We start from the raw sequence: 17,684 nt of genomic DNA, 5'->3' as shown, positions 1-17,684 counted from the left end.
AATAGCTTTAGGAGAAGCAGACAAATGGCATATAACATTTGGCATCACTGAGGGATCATTCAGAATATTCAGGTAAGGAAAGACACAAGTCCAAAGTATTGAAGAGCTTTGAAGACATGGACAAAAATCTTGAACTTTATGAACAATTGTTCCAGGGATTTAGGTTTGAAAGAGAACATGTTTAAGAGTAGATATGAAAATGGACATGGTGAAAGAAAGTTGCTAATATACTGAAGTAACTGGGCTCTGGATCAGTACAAAATAGGTTTTTATTTGCTATTCTTCATTTTCTTTTCCATAATTCAGGCCATTGTTTGTTGGGGAAGATAAACAGCTGCTAGAATGCTCCTGGAGAGTCCAGTTTGGTAGTAGCATATATAATCAAGGAGACCATGATCTGCATCCAATTACAAGTGCTAATTTTTTTCCTGACTTTTGAAAAATCTGACATTTCTCACATACCGTTGAGTTTTCAGTGGTGCACACAATGACTCACACGTAAAGGTCCCCATTTGCTATTTCGCTAATTGCTTGAACTGCTCATACATAAATTGTGTGTGAGAAAAAACTTACCTGGTTGTGTGATTACAGACCCCTCCGCAGCTGGGCTGTGTCCTGGGGAATTCCTCTGGTACTGGAGAGAGCATAACATTAGACATCAAAGTCCAGTCTTTTTTACCAGACATTAGAGAGAACAACAAGCTACAAACAAAATGAGCTGGCTTCAGTGTTGGTCTATGACTGGAGTCTGCTCCCTTTTCTGAAGCTCTCCACAGAGCACAGAGTCATGAAGTAGCTGAACACCATAACTGCAAATAAACAATAGAAAGGAACCTTCAGTCCCAGTCTGCAGATGCTTTGCAGCCCCTACTCCAAACTCAGGCCTGGAGTAGTCTCTGCCACCTAAATCCAATGTCTGTTACAAACAGACTATGGATCCACATGGAAGAAGATCCACCTCCGGGGAGGTTCCTACATCCAAGGAGATCCAAAAATCTTGTCTTTCTTCCTGCACAGCAGATATGCGTTTTTGCTGTGGCCAGGTCCTCTATGCCATAGGAGTGGGGGCAAGTTTTGCTTCAGTATGCAGGATATGACATTTTAGCCTTCAGTATTATCTTAGCACATGGGCATAGTTTTATTTATTTTTACTTTCAGTGGAAAAAAGAAAAACCAAGTGTAACTTGTGTTTTGCACAGATGAGATTGGGTCCTGAAAGTTATATGGTTTTTCCTTAAGCTGCATCTGATGCTGTACAGCCAAACTTATGCCAATTATATAAACTAATTTTGATGTAAGATGTTTAACTTAGTATCCATTGCTTCTTCATCCTTTTCACCCTATTGCTGATGAAGTGGAGTGTACCAATTTGGACAGAATGGCATTTGTGACCTGGAATTAGAACACTGTTTCCTGAACACCACGCAGGTGTAGTTCTAACTATGCACATTCATTCTTGGTCAGAATTATGCCGTGACCAGGTTTAACCAACCCCTAGTCACTGCTGCAGGCTTGATCTAGGCTCAGTCTTGCCTGGCCACTGCACACTCATAGGCATCTCTTCAGTCTTGTCTCTTGCTCTTATTCCAGGTTTCTGTTCAACACCTTATTTTACCCCTTACTTCATTATTTCTTCCCTTAACCATTGATTTTGGTCTTGGGACCTTATCAAATGCTTCTTGAAAATCTATGTTAATTGCATTCACTGAACTCCCCTTCAGTTGTGGCAGTTGTGTGTTCAGAGAACTCCAGTAGGTTCGTTAAGCATCACCTCTCCTGAAATAATGAAGACTATCTCTAATCAAGCTGTAAAATTTCATCTACTCTCCAACCATAACCTTTACAGTTGTTTTTAAGACTCTCTCACAAACATGTTAAATTCACTGATCTATAATTTCCTGGTTTCTCTCTCCAACTTTTTGAAATGATGGTAGTTGCCATATTCCAGTCCCAGGAATCTTCCCCAACTGTGAACTTCTACAGATGTCATTCTAAAGGTTCACCTATTTCTTTGAGTTCAATTTCAGTAACTTTATTGCCATAAGCATGTATGCAAATACTACCAAGGTCAATACTTAAGTCCTCCTTGATCACTTCCTTTAAAATTTGAGGATGTATGTTATCTGGATTGAGTGGTTTGTCCACTTTAAGTGCCTATAACCTTTTACTCTGTTCTTTACACACACCGCTTCTCCTTTAATGTACCCTCTCCAAAACGACTCCCCGCTTTGGAGATATCTCCATTCTCTTCCTCTGTAAAGAGTGAGGCAGAGTAATTATTTAACTGTATAATGTCTTTATCCTACCATAAAGCTCACTATTCTGTTTTCTTTTCCCTTTTATCTGGTGCATGCATATATTTTGGAGAAAGCTCTTTTAGCTGAACTGTGCCATGTAATTTGATGTTCATTTTTCTCTCTTTTGCTCTAATTTTTCTTTCTTCTGCAATTAAAAAATTCCACCTGTTTTCCTTCTTCCAAGCTTCAATTGTTAGAAGGCGCAGAGGACAACTTCTATTTCTCTTTAGTCTCTCTGATTAAACATTGGGTTTCCAGTTGGGCTCTTAACTGTTTTCATTTTTCTGCATACATTAGATTGTAGTGTCCCCAACCATACTGAAACAGTTCCCAGCTATAGATTTCCCATGCATTACTGAATTCCATTTGCCACTCACTTTTTTTTATACTTACTGTCATTTCTATAGGCCCTCAACCTTTTAAAACCTATTTCAAATCATCTGGTTAGTTACCATCCAGTTGTACCCTTTAGTCTAATTTTGGTTTTACATATATCAGTCTTACACTGGTGTACCTCCTTTGACTTTAATGGAGTTGCTCCTGGTTTGCACTGGTGTGAAATCAGAATCAGGTTCCTTATTTATTGCACGTAGCTCATTTCCAGTTATTAAGTCTAGAATAACTTTTGAGCAGGTTGGCTCTTCAGCATGCTGCTTTTAAATTTGTGTCTTCTGTACAGTGCACTTGCTTCCTTCAAATAGCAAACACAGTTTTCAAAACCAGAACACTAATAGCAGGAGTGGAAAAAAGCTTAAGAAGACTCCTTGGACTGACTAAAGATTAGTAATAAAGATACAAATTCTCCTCAAGATGAATGTGTTAAGTTTCAGAGTAGCAGCCGTGTTAGTCTGTATTCGCAAAAAGGAGTACTTGTGGCACCTTAGAGACTAACAAATTTATTTGAGCATAAGCTTTCGTGACCTACAGCTCAATCCGATGAAGTGAGCTGTAGCTCACGAAAGCTTATGCTCAAATAAATTTGTTAGTCTCTAAGGTGCCACAAGTACTCCTTTTCGTGTTATGTTTGTTACTCCTGTGAATTGCACTTAAAAAAAATATGTATGGACCAGTTATTTAACAAAGTTATTAGACTACTTAAAGCCAGGAGGAATTTCTTCATTCATATCAGTCATGCAGGCCATACTTAAAATATGATCTATTCAAGTTACTTTGCACCTTAGTCACTTGCCAGCTTTTCAGCTTGACTCCAGCACTTTGTCCCCAAACCTACTAATCCCCTCTCCTACCCCCCACCCCAGTCCTAATCATCATTATGGCAAATCCCAAAGGGATGTAGCCTCCTGGCAGATCGAGAGCCACTCAGACTGATCTGTAGCTAACCATCATTAAGGTATCTTAAAAAGGCCAGTTTAAGAAATTGCACAGCAAATATGCAATATTTGCTGCTTACTCACAATTTGTCATTTGAAACTTCTAACTGGATTTTCAATGGAAACTGCTGGGCCAGTTCTGCTCTTTCATGGAAAAGATGTTCAGTATTTCTACATAGTAGGAAAGCAACAAAGATAGCTAAGTGTATAAGAATTGGAGAGCAGACAGTGTGGCATACAAGATTTGTGTTTTCATTTTTGTTCACATTTTTAGTTAGAATAACCAAAAATATTGAGCTGAGAACCAATACTAAACACTTTGTACTGCTATAATGACTTTCATGTGAGGATCTCAAAACGCTTTCCAAATTTAAGACTAGATTGTGTCCCAAGGATGCAGCCCATAGAAATGGGTGGAGCATTGCTCCACTGCTTCAGGAGCAAAGCAGAGAAGAAATTACAGCTCAGAGAGCCACCATTCTCACCTTTCTACAGGGGGTAGTAGTTTAGGCCTAATCAACAAATCTTCTCTAGAGTAATTATAGCTATATGAGCAAACCTTCCTATTGTAGACAACTTATACAGGCAAAAGAGTGCTTTTGGTGGTGTAGCTTATATCCGTTCCCCCAAGAGAAATAAGCTACAACAGCAAAAGGACTTTTATGCCAGTATAACTCTGCCTATGCAAGGACATTTGCGGGTATAAAAGTGTTGTAAAAAGACAACTCCCCCCATTACATTAGGAAAAGTTTCTAGTATAGACCAAGCTGCAGGCATGCTGGTGCAGCCCCATTGGCTGGTGCACTCGGAGGGCGTAGCCAAGACTCAGTCCATTTTTGTCTCTGGGGGAAAGCAAGGGCAAATACATACACATCTTGTGTAATACTTCAGTACAAGCAATGGAATACTCATATGCAGAGCACCCCTAGGCCTAACAAACATGACTGGTCTCCAGAGCCAGACAGATGTGCAATATGAGAATTGCACAACATCTTGAAAACACACTTCTTTATACATTGTACTGTAAGTTTTGGCACGAGCAGATATCTTTTCACGTAATATGTATGGCATCTTGTGGAATGCAACTTCCTCTGCAATGCAACATGCATTACATTTCGCTATAAACCCGTGGCACTGTACTGAGGAAGAAAACTGCACACTAATTACATGAACATAGCATCAGATCATTCCTTCCTATTCAGACTTTTAGAACTGCTGGTAATAATAAAAGCTATGCCTGAAACTTTAAAAATAAAATCAAAACAACATGTCAGCAAAACTGAACTCTTCATAGGGAGGATGGGGTTTCCAGTATTTATCCTATGAAAACAGTTACAAAAGTCTCTTCTGGCTTTAATGAAAGCCAAATGTTGGAAATAGTAATTAAAATGTTTACAATGAAGTGCAGTTTTAGATCTGCGGTGTACCCATGCCTGGCAGGTTTTGATTAATTATGGCAAGCCACACAAGAGGCTGTTCTTTCAATAACATGCTAGGATATCCAAGAAGCATCTTTCACTGTCTCTCTCCTTCACTCCCTCCCACCTCTGCACTTTCAGGTAAGTCATACAGGTAAGAAACTATTTTCTCCAAGGGAAGGTATTTTAAGTAGAAACTAAGTTTAAAAAGAAAACAAAACCATTTTGGAATATCTGGAAGGAGAACAGTAAGTTTTTGCCCACTTTGTCTGCCCGTGGCTCTCTTCCCTCCTGTTGTCTCTTTTGTGCCTTTTTCTGTCCACTAGTCTGTGGCTTGTCCTTCTGTATTTCCTTGTCTGTCCCTTTTGACCCTTGTTTGCTTCCATCCCCTTCCCAACCTTGTGTTCCTCCTTCCCCTGTCTACTTGTCACCTCAGCCTTCACACATCCCTATCAACCTATTCTGGGATTATTTCCCCCTCTTGTATGTAATATATCAGTGCAGCGGTGCTCTATGCCAGGGTGACAAATATGTTTATAAATGTCTGCATAGTAAGTTATATTTAAGTACTCCCTTGTCTTTGCTAGTCCTTTGTCCATTGCCTGTGCTTGATCCCTGTGTCTCTCCATTGCAGATCCTAATAATTTCTTCTCTCCCACTGGTTAATTGAAGGTGCCACTGAGTAGCTGCAGCACAAACAGTGTTACTCAGACCCTGCAAGGGGATCAGAACAAGGGGGAGAGAGTCAGTTCCCTAACTAATGCTGACAGTCCCAGGCCTCCTGATCAAACTAAACCCATCTGTTCCCAGCTGTTGCTTCCTCAACATCCCACCAAAGCTCAGGCTGCAGACAGGCAAATGGACAGGGCAAGGATCCTGGGCCAGTGTCTCAGTCTCACAGTCTCACTCCAGTTCCTAGTGGATTGGTGTCTATCACATGGCTATGGAGACAGAACTATCTTCTTGCAGCAAGAAATTCCACCAGGTCAAGTCTGAGGCATGGCACTGAGGGGAGTCTTGCACTGCTGTTGCTCACACTGCTCCTGCTCTCTGGAAAAAGAGAGAGGACTGCAGTCCTCAGTTCTGTTCACAAAGCGTAACAAGACCAGAAATGGTTTTACACAATTTACATCACTATTTTGGGTTTAATACAGCGCTAGATCATGTGAGTGTAACTGCTCAGTAAGGGCTCCACAAAATCCCCATATCTGGAGTCTGCTTACTCTCAGGAGTGGTTCCTAACGTCTTTGGTTAAAATTTTCAAAACACCGAGTTGACTTAGGAATGTGAATACTGTTGGCTTTCAGTGGGACCTAGGTTCCTAAATCACAGAGGCACATTCAACATATAAAATTTGTAATCTGTGTTTCTCTCACATTGGTAAGCACTTAAAGAGAGATGCACAACCTGCCCATGAATATCTTGTGATATTTACTATTCAGTCACTACTTTTCTGGGCAGGCATTTAAGATTCTGATTGGCTTCACTTCTTGAATTAGGAAGCAGAGGACTCCTGTAATCAAAGTTTTGAACAAGTTTCTGTGGGCCACATCTACTCTGCTACACCTGTTTCAAAGAAATGTGCACTTTATTCTAATGTAAACTGGATTACAATTTGCCCCACCTGTCTGTCTTGTTTCACTGCCTTTGTTGTACTATGTCATTATTTTAATCTTTGCATCTCTATATTCTTATACAGAGAGAACAGTACAGTAGAATTTATTTTTACCTCAATAAGTGCTGGCATTTAACTCTAACTCTGCCCCCCTTCTTCCCTCCCTGGGTTACTTGAGAGCAGACAACACTTACCTGTGTGCCCCGGTGCCTGATGTTGTGTTGACAGTAAAGAAGAGCCTGAGTATCCCAGTGGTGATGTTGGATAGGTGGGAATCCTCTATCTACCCCTCTTTTGCAGTCCTTTTTATTTGTAAAGGAAATGTAAATTGGCGGTGCCTCCACCTGGTTGGGTCCTGTACACTCTCACCAGTGTGCCTTGGGAGCCTCCAGGAGTAAACCTAAACTAATCTGTGCAACTCAAAAATACCAATTATAAAAACAATATCAACCCAATATACACTTAACACACCTTTACTTAAAGTAAGGAAACATGGTATAAGCCTGAGATTAAATTTAAATCAGCAGGGGGCAGTGTGATAAATCAATTAACAAATACAGTTAACAGTAGTAAATGAAACTTATCTAACTTGCATTTACACTGCCACCATTTACCTAACCCCCAAGTGTGCGCTCCTCTGCATTTCAGAGTTCTAGACCAGGGTGGCCAACCTGAGCCTGAAAAGGAGACAGAATTTACCAATCTATATTGCCAAAGAGTCACAGTAATATGTCAGCAGCCCCGCCTCAGCTCCCCTACCCCACTGCCAGCACCTCCCACCCACCAGCAGCCCTGCCAATCAGTGCCTCCCCCTCCCTCCCTGCACCTCCTGATCAGCTGTTTCGTGGCCTGCAGGAGGCTCGGGGGAGAAGCGAGGGCACGGCAGGCTCAGGGGAGGGTGTGGGAAGGGGTGGAGTGGGGGCAGGGCCTGGGGCAGAGCCAGGGGTTGAGCAGTGAGCACTCCCCCACCCCAGCACACTGGAAAGTTGGCGCCTGTAGCTCCAGCCCCGGAGTGGGTGCCTATACAAGGAGCCACATATTAACTTCTGAAGAGCTGCATGTGGCTCCAGAGCCACAGGCTGGCCACCCCTGGTCTTGAGTGGGTGCACGTTAAGATCTTGAAGCTGGGGGCCAGCACTCTGTTGGTCTAGTGAATCTGTCCAGCCAAGACAACAAGAGTCGGAACAATGCTAATTTGGGATCATTCCTAGCTGCAAACCCCCTCTGAAGGCTGGAGTTGTTCTAATCAGATACCAGCAACGCTGGGTTCTGGTTAGATGACAAGACCACTCCGCCCCTTCTCAGACAACCCCCTGAACTCTCTTTGCAGTCCCACTCCCCTTGCAAGCACTTTCTCAAACAAGGGTGGTGGTTACCTTCACTGCAGGCTCACCTCAGTCAGCTCTAGGCGCAGCAACCGTCTCTGCCCTGGCTCCAGTGAAGCCACCAACAGCCTCTGACACTCCCTGGTTGATCAAGGCTCTCAGCAGCAGCTCCTGGTTCGGACAGAGTTCCACCCAACAATCTCAGCTCCCCACCAACATGGAGCCCACCGCTTGCTAGCCTCCATTCCCTAGAAGAGGATGTCTCTCTCTTCCCCAAGGCATCATGGGAGTTGTAGTCTCCAAGGGATGGATTGCAGGACTCAGGATCTTCCTAAATGGAACACCCAGAGGCTCCTCTAGGAAAGGGTGCCTACAACTCCTTCTGGAAAACTCTGCCAGAGTGTCACCCCTGTGATTAATGCCAATCTACTACTGCTCCAGTAGTAGGGAAACACACAGTGCAGATGCAGGTCTAGCTAAGAACAGGAACTTTTCTATCGAGGTATAACAATAACATGGGAAGAGACTCTGCCTAATTCATACAGCCCAGAAAGAACTGGCTGCATATTCACAGAGCTAAGAGAGGTATACAGGAAAGTCAAGCTTTAAGAGATACAGACACTGGGTTTTCAGCCCCAGGGCATTGTGAACAGGTGTCGTGGGGTCACCCTTCCCATAGGGCTAACTGAGTGGAGGTCTGAGGAACTGGAAGGGAAAAGATTGAGAACTTCTGAAAAGTACTATTAGTATATCTGCACACTTGGGGCCTGATATGGCTGGCATTGAAGTAAATAGCCTAACTCCCAGTTCCTTGAATGGAGCAGGATTGGGCCTTTGGAGCACTGCTGCAATGGGTGAGACAATCCCATAAATCATGTATTTGAAAGGATTACAAAATAAATATGTGTTTGAAATGGGTTTCTCGTCCATCCTCCAAGCACAAAACTTTTGTCAGATCTGGAGTGGTTGTAAAAACAAAATTCTTCTACGCTGACAAATACCTTTATTTGAAAAATACCCTCCAACACGCTGCAGGGCAGCTTGAGGAAGTTTGATTTGTTATTTTATTCTCCAGACATGCTACATTTCAAACTCCGCAAGGACATGAGTGGAAAAATGGGTTTCTCTTGTGATCACACAGGAGTCCCAGAAGATGAGAAAGAACTAGGTGAAAATGTTTAATTGATAAACTATTTCCCCCCCTTTTGGTTTCCAGTAGTATGCTATTAATATTGCAGCAGGTCACATTTCATATGGTTAAACAGAACGCCACATTGGCTATAGTTTCAGAATGCAATGTATGTGTACATGCACACACAACGTACGGCTCATGCAAAGTCATGGGGACTGTGATAATGGAGTTTATACATAAGCTATAGGTCAGCATTAAAAGAAATGACTGCTGCTACAGTTACTTAGACTGGGATCCACAAGAGGTACTTAGGCACTACTGTGATCCAAGACTCCTACTTGGCTGCTGTCTAACCTGGTAGGCATCTAAAGTCACTTGGTGTCTAACCAGAATTTTCCTAAGGAGGGGGCCCAGAGCTCTCCCTCCCTTCCACATCCTGCACCCAGCCCCAAACTCTCCCCTGCCACCCCCCCATTTTCAGCCCTGAGCTCTTTCATGCTGCCTCTGTACCCAGACCTGCACTCTTCCGCACTGCACCCAGAGTCACCCACAGTCCCCACCTGCTGCTACACACGCCGCCCCACACTCTTCCCCCTGCATTACTGCACACCCAGCTCTGAGCTCTCCCCCCTGCATCCAGCCGGACAGGTCCCTGCCCACACCAAGCTCATCCAGAGTTGTGGTCAGGCTCAAGAGCACCAACCCCTCCAAGGGCCAGGCAGTTCTGGGAGCCCCAGATCCATCCTCCTTCTACTTTCCCGGGAAGGACCAAAAAGCCTGCATCCAATCTTCCCACCTTCCTGGTAACTAAAGGGTTCTTGGTACCCCTGCTCCACTCCTCCTTGGGTGCGCCCAGTGCCCATCAGGGCTGTAGGGACTGCAAAAGTGTGTGTAAAAAACAACAAGGAGGCACACAGGGTCACAATGCCTCTCAAAGATAGCTCAGCCATGATGGAAGGGCAGCAGAGTGAAATTTCTAACACTGGTCAGGAGCCAAGTGGGGCCTGGGCCTCCTGTCCCTGGGTGGAATTCACTAGTGGTAAGGTTTAGACTTCCGTAAGGTCCCATTCAGCCCTATGGTTAAGAGGTCAACAAGTCTAGGCCCCTATGCTGAGGCAGGCCAAGCATACCTAAACCATCCTGGACAGGTGCTTGTCCCACCTGTTCTTAAACACCTCTAATGTGGATTCCACCACCTCCCTTAGAAGCTTACTAGAGCTTAACTCTCCTTATAGTTAGAAAGCTTTTTTCTAATATCTCATCTAAGTCTCCCTTGCTACATATTAAGTACAACTTCTTGTTGTACCTTCAGTGGACATAAAGAACAATTGATCACCATTCTTTTTATAACAGCCCTTAACATTTTTGAAGGCTTATCAGGTCTCCTCTCAATCTTCTTTCCTCAGCCTGCCCAAGATTTAAGCTTTTCCTGAAAGGTCAGGTTTTCTAAACTTTTTTTTCCCATTTCTGTTGCTCTCCCCTGGACTCTCTAATTTGTCCACATCTTTCCTAAAGTGTGGCGCCCAAAATTGAACACAGCTGAAGCCTTACCAGGGCTGAGGTGAGTGGGACAATTACCTCTTCTCTTACAAATGAAACTCACATTGATACACCCCAGAATATTAGCCTCTCTCACAACTGAATCACATTGCTGGGTCACAAATTGAATGAATCACTATAACCCCGAGTTTTTTTGCAGTGCTATCATCTAGCCAGTTATTCCCCATTTTGTAGTGTGCATTTGATTTTTCTTTCTTAAGTGTAGTACTTTGCACTTGTTTGTATTGAATTTCATCTTGTTGATTTCAGGTCACTTCTCCAATTTATCAAGGTCATTTTGAATTCTAAGCCTGTCCTCCAGAGTGCTTGCAACCCCTCCCAGCTTGGTATCATCAGCAGATTTTATTAGTATACTCTCCACACTAATATCCAAGTCATTAATGGAAACATTGAATACTGCCAGACCCAGGATTGATCTCTTTGAAACCCCACTAGAAACATCCTCCCAGTTTGACAGAAAACCTTTGATAACTACTCCTAGTATGGTCTTTCAACCCATTGTGCACCCACTTTATAGTAATTTAATCTAGACCATTTTTCCATAGTTTGCTTCTGCGGATGTCATGTAGGACCTGGTCAAAGGCTTACTAAAAATCAAGATATCACATCTACTTCTGTCAAAGGCAGCAATTAGGTTGGTTTGGTATGATTTGTTCTTGACGAATCCATTCTGGCTATTCTTTATAACCCTGTGATCCTCCAGGTGCTTACAAATTGATTGTTTGTTTCAGTATCTTTCTAGGTATCAAAGCTATGCTGACTCATCTAGAATTCCCTGGGTCCTCTGCGTTCTCCTTTTTAAGGATAGATACTAGGTTTGACCTTCTTCAGTCCTCTGGACCCTCACTTCTCCTCCAGAAGTTCTGAGAGATAATTGCTAGCGGTTCTGAGACTGCTTCAGCTAGTTCCTGAACTACCCTAGGATTAATTTCCCCAGGCCCTGTCAACTTGAGTACCTGTAGCTGACCTAAGTAGTCTAACTTTTAAACCCCACACACTTCACACAAATTTAAAATAATTACACGTAGGGAAATATAATTTAAAAACCAAACTCTTTACTGGGATAGCTTGCACTGTTGTTGCCTGCATTGTGTAATCTTTGTCCTGTGGATAGAGAGAAGATTCCAGCTTCAGGGTTTTTAATCTGACAAATTAATGTGTTAGTCTCTAAGGTGCCACAAGTACTCCTCATTCTTTTTAATCTGACAGTGTTCATGATCATCAAAATGAAACAAAACAGATACTGCAGAAAGGAAAGTATAGGGAAGGGAGGAAGAGACAGTAAAGTAAAAAAAAAGAAAGGCAAAAAAGAAATGGGAAGTTCTGTCTTCAGAGGAACTGATTCAGAACAAGAAAGCTCCTGAAAAATTCTAAAGCCTATAAAGAGCAGAAGAGAATGAAACAGTAATTTGTTTATTCTTAAATTGGTTTTAATTGAGGCTCCAAATTTTAATTTTAAAAATAAAGTATTTAAAACCCAGTTCTGTGGTTTCTGTCAGTGTATGACACTCACTAAAATTGGATCCTAAATACAAGTCTGACAACTTAGGAAAAAATGGATCAGTATTCTTTCTGTTGCTTTAGAATTGGAACAGAACACCAGGACGACAATTTCAGCTCATGGGGGCAAACCACAGCACCTAGAACTCCACTTGAACTTTCAACACAGTAACAGAGTCTACTCACTACTACGTGGCCCTCATGGGCAGGCATGACTTCAAAGTCGATCACTAGGATCGCACACACCCCATCTACAGTTACTATAGCAGTTTCAGTCAAATAACTTGGCCCTCCAGCCAGGTCACAGTCTTTAATCCACCCCTTTCAGTGTCCCAGTTGCCCAAAATGGGCTTATCAGAAACAAAAAGAGCTTCCACCTTCTTTGGGGCCCTGCTTTAGATAGTCCTTGGTTTCATCTGTAGCCCCCTTGCTGTGCTCAACTACCCTCATGCTGGGATTGCATGTCCCCTCCTTGGGGCTGGTAAGGAAGGCCCATCCCACTCTCTATCAGGACTCCAGTCCAGGGCTCTGTACAATATAGCTAGGTTGAATCCTCTACCCATACTGCACTTTTCCCTTGTCCATTTTCTACCTGGCCTCTTACTTCCCTTCTGGATTGCCTGGTCTCTTTCCCAGTTATTCAGGGCCTCTTGCAGACCTCCCTCCTTACTTAGGAACCTTCTTGCTTCTTATAGTCTCTTCCCATTCCCACCCAGCTGGGCTCCCTTAGGCCTGGCTCCTTTTAATGGGAATCACCTGATTTCTCTCAGGTGGGGCCCATTCTGTAATAAGGGCTGGTTTAGCACCAGGCTTTCCAGTCTACAGAGCACAAACAAGCCACCCTGTTAGAAACACACTGAAAGCTAGGGGAGAAGATTATTTCTAAGCTGTAAAAAGTTTCTGAGAGTGAGCTGTCAGCAGGTATAACTAGCTGTCCATGACACACTATTACCTTTGAAGAGCAGTGGGTGCTGTCCAGGATTCTCTGCTCAGTATCCCCTTTAGGGTCTGTCGTTTTGACCCTTTGACCTTCACGGCCGTCCAACAAAGTGAGCTGTAGCTCACGAAAGCTTATGCTCAAATAAATTTGTTAGTCTCTAAGGTGCCACAAGTCGTCCTTTTCTTTTTACAGCCTTGTTTTCTTTTTTGTTGTCTGCTGTAATCAGTTGAGTTCCAGGGCTCAGTGGATCCTCTCCAAAGACTGGGAGAGGGTCCTTTACTTGTGGGCAGGCTTATGCCCACCCACTTCCCCTGGAATTTTCAACAGGACTACTAGCATCCCTTTCCTTCGTGTTAACCCTTGGCGCCACCATATGCCCTGTCTCCTTTCGCTGCCATTGATGGTTATGCAGAGAACGTTGAAGAAAACATATCTGTATGGTAAAGTGCTGGGTTTTGACATACACTCAGAAGAAATACTTGAATGGTCTGAATTAGAATTTATGAACTGAAATAAGCCTGTGGTATGGAGGAGAGATAAGGAGCTTACCTTTCTAATGCTTGCTTTCTTCTAAATTATTTCAAAGTTGTCACACATGCTTCAGCTAACTCATGGAAAAGGTATCATTCTTTTTGCCTTGTGTCAGTGTTTTCATGTTATGATATTTTGCTTTTTTTAAATGACATTTTGAACAAAAAAAAAAAAAAGAATTTTGCAGAAAATATCCAAGAAGTTCCTAAGAGCTGGAAATTGCAGCATGCAGCTAAATACTGCAATTGAATTACCAGAACATACTGGAGAGACAAAATGGGTGAGGTAATATCTTTTATTGGATGAACTTCTGTTGGGGAGAGAGACAAGCTTTTGAGCCACTAGAGATCTTCTTCAACTCTGTGCGGCTCAAAACTTGTCTCTCTCACCAACAGAAGTTGGTTCAATAAAAGATATTACTTCATCTGTCTTGTCTTGCTAATATCCTGTGACCAACATGACTGCAACAACACTGCACAGAACATAATGGTCAGGCAGCTTTGGCTGGTTTGTTTCCTTACTGTTTTTGAAATAAAAGAGAAAAAATTCCAGTATGTTCAACTGACCACACATGGCAAATGCTAGCTTTGTTGCTTAATGCATTTCTGGAAGGCATCTGGATACTAAAAAGTGATGGACAGGGGGAGGTCTAGGAATGGGAATAGAATAAAATTCACTTCAAATTTTTCTTGTTGTTCAGTTCTGTAGAATGTATTCCTAAAATGCACTATACAAATAAAAATCCAGACAGGGTTCTCCCCTGGACCCTTTATTCAAAACAAAAAGGGGCTTTGTATTCTGATCATACCCAGCAGAACAAATTGTGCACACACTTGTGAAGCGAATCCCCAAATGCTAACTCACCAGACTATTAAATTGTAAAATCAACCTCTTAAACTGCATATCCTCGTACTGAAGGTGCTGATACATCTGTAATCCTGATAGGCTGATAAGTGGGTATTTATTATGACAGTTACTCTTGTTATTAGTTGCCCTCTTTACAAAGGTCCAAGAAGGAAAATACCAAGGTGGGAGTTCTCTCTCTCTCCTCTTTGCAGTAGTATACTCTTGAAACAGCCTGCAGCTTCCTCATAATAATTCACATCGGCCTTTATAAAGTTTTAAATATTCCAAGAGCTTATTATAAATTACTTTCATGTTCTCTCTGTTGAATCTCTTGAATGGATCATTTAATGTACACTTTGTGTGTAATGAGTCATAAAGTTCACTAATCCCAGATACCTGGCACAGTGGGAGACAGAGCTCAGTTGGTGGAACCAATTGAACACTCTCTCCAGTTTCCTGTATTCAAGGCCTATACAGCTTGAGGAAGATTTTTCAGTGATGAGCGCTCTTAAATTCCACTGACTTCATCAATATTTGAGGGTGCTTAGCACCTTGCAATGGCTGCTCAGTACTTGGAAAAGATTTGCTCTTACTGATTATGTGGACTAGATGAGTGCTTATTACTTAAACTGCATGGTTGAACTTTTGAAAGCAGATCCTCACCTCTGACTTCACAGCAAGCATACCAGCTTCTTTGAGTAGCTTAGCTTGCCTGCTGCCCACAAAAAGAGGCAAGTGAAAATGGAGTTACTTGTACATTTAAAGCATGATTATTTACTTAGTGCTTAGAAGCCCCAGTAATGGACTAGGACCCCACTATGCTCGGTACTGGGCAAACACTGAAGAAAATGATAGTCCCTGCCCCAACCCACTTTTTCAATCTAGGTATGGCTACAATAGAGTTTTTTATCTTGGAGTTAATTGATTGCCAATTAACTACACAGTTAACACATTTGTAAAGGCTAGTCTCCATGCTCCCAAATGGTTGTTTCAGGCTACAAGTGTTTATAGTTTACTCTAGCAAGGAGCCTAGGCTAAATTACAATAATTTGTAGCCCTTTGAGGAGACACCAGACTAGCTATTACAAAGGTGTTAACTACCTCACATTGACTGGCAATCAGTTAATTCAAGGTAAAAAAAACCCTCTAATGAAGACAAAGTGTTTTGAGACTGATTTTCCACTGCCTTGCACCTTGTGTTGTCATGTACACCTATTGAAAATGAGTGCAAAGCAGGTGTGAAACACTGGTTTCTCACCCGCTTTGTACAGGTTTAAATGACCACATAAGGTGTGAAACAGTGGAGAATCAGGCCCTCCAAGCATACAGTGAGAATACAGACTAAGCAAAATGATAAAGCTCCTAGTTACTTCAGGTTTCAGAGTAACAGCCGTGTTAGTCTGTATTCACAAAAAGAAAAGGAGTACTTGTGGCACCTTACAGACTAACCAATTTATTTAGTTACTTCAGTGGTTCAGAATCAAGCTGGATAATGACAGCTGCACTGATAGGTGTTATCCTGATTCAGAATTTTCCTTTGAGATTCCTCAGCAGCAGCCAAGGAATCCCATTTCCTAACTGTGCTTGGAGCACATGCTTTCATGGTGTGGGCTTGAGAGCCGTAACATGTATCAAGCATACTCTGGAGCATATTCTGCTTAAAATTCATTGCAAGTTTTCAGGTGTCACATTTATGAAGCAAAATACAGCAAGGCAATTAGGTTTCTATAAAAAGAAAATATTAGAAACAAATAATTAACATGAACATAGTCAGCACTTTGTGGGATTTATTATTGCTTATATAAAATAAAGAGTCTCTGAATTTTCACATGAGCCGGGAGGATCTGAAATTAAAAAAAAAAACCAATTTGGGTCTGATTTTGTAAGCATTGTCTGTGGAACTCCCATTAAAGTTAAGCCATTGAGTTGTTAGAGCATGGAGAAATGTTTGAGAAGGCAATGGAACAAAGTAACTTTAAAATCTGTTTGAAAGTTGTTTATATTTTGGATTACAATATATTCCTAGGGATGAAATTCAGTTTACCAGCACACAAGGTCTATGTGCCATTCAAGCTATGCTCTCTACCAAACAAAGTAATCCAACTCTCCAGATATTTTCCTCATCTCTTGGGTTTGTGTTTTACTGCTTTTATGATGCATAGGCTGTGTACTGGCTCGCTGCAAATTAACTGATGAAGTATGACATGTTCTGCCACATGGTCACAACTCTGTTACAAGACCACCTTATGACCAAAGTCACCTGAATGTGCTTTCAGGTGGGGAAAAAATTGTATCACTCCCCCACCTGCATCAAGTGTAAGATTGTGTCAACATGATCCAATATTTCCTAAAGCCATAAATTACACAGACCGTACATGCATGCTGCATGAACGAGCCTATGAGATGCTAGCGCAAATGCTCAATAATACTAAAAAGAAAAAGAGTTCCCAGTATTCATGGAGGAGCTGATCTAGCAATAGCCTAAATCTGCCTTTCTCCTGAATGGAATGAATCCAAAGGTTAAACCATCTGCTGGGGCCCATATTCAAGATTAAGCACTCAGCCTGTCAGCCCAGAGGACATGATTAATTCTTAGTTTTATGACACAAAAATGTTAATGTGATATATATTTTTTCTTTTGTCAGCCTCCTCTTTGGGACCATTTTCCTTTTTAACTGGAGTCCTCTTAGCCCTAATGAGATCAGTATGGTTTATTATGCCCAAATGCTTACTACCTCTAGGAATCTGAGTGCATTCTCCCTTAAGGAATTAGTTTGGGAAGTTCTGTGGCCTGTGTTATACAGGAGGTCAAACTAGATGATCACAATGGTCCCTTCTGGCCTTGGAATTGATTAATCTATGAAATCTATGAATCCCTCTCTGTGCTGGGACCTGGCTGAAAGTCCTGACAGGGAGGGCAGGGGAAAGAAGAGAAAAATTATTTGCACGGAACATGAAAATGGTGGAGTGTCAGGCCACATACTTTGCTGCTTTAAGCTGGCACAGCTTGATGGGAGTCAACGTAGCTGTGTCAGTCTGCACCTGCACATAATTTAGCTCATAGCTTTTTCCCCGTTTCAGGAATATTAAAAATTTCTGATTCTTTTGCTAAAATAATTCGTTTTTCTGGTGCATTTGCAAAAATGAAAAGCTCCCCTAGCCTTCTATTGTGTTGCCAAAGCTACCTTG

The 17,684-nt window shown here is 42.1% G+C and overlaps 1 long non-coding RNA gene across 1 annotated transcript; it reads right to left on the bottom strand.

Moving 5' to 3' along the window:
* Positions 1-573: 573 nt before the first annotated feature.
* On the bottom strand, positions 574-6,970 carry LOC122464343. Its single transcript, XR_006288288.1, has 3 exons — positions 6,856-6,970; positions 3,713-3,799; positions 574-634 (listed from the first exon to the last, which is right to left on the bottom strand). It is a non-coding gene; the product is annotated as an uncharacterized LOC122464343 (long non-coding RNA).
* Between the last annotated feature and the right edge of the window lie 10,714 nt (positions 6,971-17,684).

This window comes from Chelonia mydas, chromosome 2 (genome assembly GCF_015237465.2).
Source record: "Chelonia mydas isolate rCheMyd1 chromosome 2, rCheMyd1.pri.v2, whole genome shotgun sequence".
NCBI lineage: Eukaryota > Metazoa > Chordata > Testudines > Cheloniidae > Chelonia > Chelonia mydas.
Note: the sequence above shows the minus strand (reverse complement) of the source record. Positions and strands in the feature narration are given on the sequence as shown.